The sequence below is a fragment of the Procambarus clarkii genome, chromosome 58 (genome assembly GCF_040958095.1).
Source record: "Procambarus clarkii isolate CNS0578487 chromosome 58, FALCON_Pclarkii_2.0, whole genome shotgun sequence".
Taxonomy (NCBI): Eukaryota; Metazoa; Arthropoda; class Malacostraca; order Decapoda; family Cambaridae; genus Procambarus; species Procambarus clarkii.
In genome coordinates, this window is record NC_091207.1 from 30,082,488 (window position 1) to 30,084,063 (window position 1,576).

Here is a 1,576-nt window from a genome sequence, read left to right on the forward strand (position 1 = left end):
GTCATGAGCATATTTGCCGTATTTTAAGGACATACATGTGGGCGAAACAAGAAAACTTATACCAACACTGAGAGTAAGGAAATGATCATACATCTCTTGGGGTAGAATACCTTTCAATACAAGCTTTCCTGTGTAGAGAAGAAACTGTCTGTATTCAGTTGCCTTCCATCTGTCAATTTCTTCCAAACCTCGTGGTTTACGTGCAAAAATATTGGGCACAAAATCTTTTATGCTCACCAATCTAGCACTAATTTCAGAAATCTGGCGGCTACATAATTTAAATGTGTTTTTCCGTATCCAGGTGACAAGAAGTCGCTTCATAACACCAAGGCACACCTGGTGCATATAGTCAATGGGAAACGCTGCAATTAAGTCTATGTTCAAGTCACAGAATGGTGATTTACCATGATGATGTTGCGAGTTAGATTGATTACGGAAGCGTGTGTCTGTTCTAATGGTTAAATTTGTTACTTCTGGATATGTCATTTTCCCCATCCAAGTACCTTTCTGTTCACATTTGTCACAGCCATAATAACCTGAAAACAGTTTTATGGACTTCACCATAGCCTTAGCAGGTGCATCACAAATTACACATTGTAATTTTATGTTGATAGTTCTGTTACCATACTGAATCCCATGCAACAAAAGGTCATCCATATCAGATATAAAATCATATAAGAAATTTAAATCACTTGGCTTAGAACGTCCATACATGAGGACAACTGGAAAGACTTTCAAAGGTGTAATATTCATTACTGCACAGAGAACTGGCCACAAAGCATCATTTTTGCTTCTAAATATAGGAAGGCCATCAATGTTACATGACAATAATAATTGTCTCAGTCCTTTTATAGTTGCTTTTGGATATCTACTTATGTTTTTTAACAGTTCCTCTTTTAACCCAAAGTAGACATATTTCATTCCAGATTTTTGCTGAGTTTCTATGTACCTTTCAGAACTGATTAGTGTCCGAGCTGTTTTTGGTAAGTAGTCAATTCCCATTTGCCTCAAAATTTTTAATAATTCATCAACAGCATTGTGTGTAACACCATTCTTGTTTACCCACTGAATTAATAAATTCTGTGGGTAAACAAGTGAATGATGATTATCATGGTCATCATTCTCCTCCTCACTTTGAGAATTAGATAATACATCATGAATATCAGTAAGATTCATGTGTAAATCATCAATTTCAGAGCCTAATCCATACTCTTGATTTGACTCAGCTTCAAAAGAACTAATGTCATTGTCTGACGACTCAATCTCTGAACTTGATGCTGCCTCAGTAAGATTAATGGGTTCACTAGTGTGTACAGCTGTATTTGGATGCATTTTGTGTATACGTTTTAGCCTTCTTGATACTTGCATCCATCTGTTGTTGTATTGGAGTCGCTTTTTTCGCTTATACTCGTACATTCTGTTAAAGAGTGTCAAATTTCTACATTAGACTACCATATTACCTATATTATTGTTAATAATGTATTGACAGATGCAATATGTATTAAAATTCTAAAAATAAGTCATTCATTATATACAATGTGTGATAATTAAAGCTGGTGCATATAACATCCTTGTC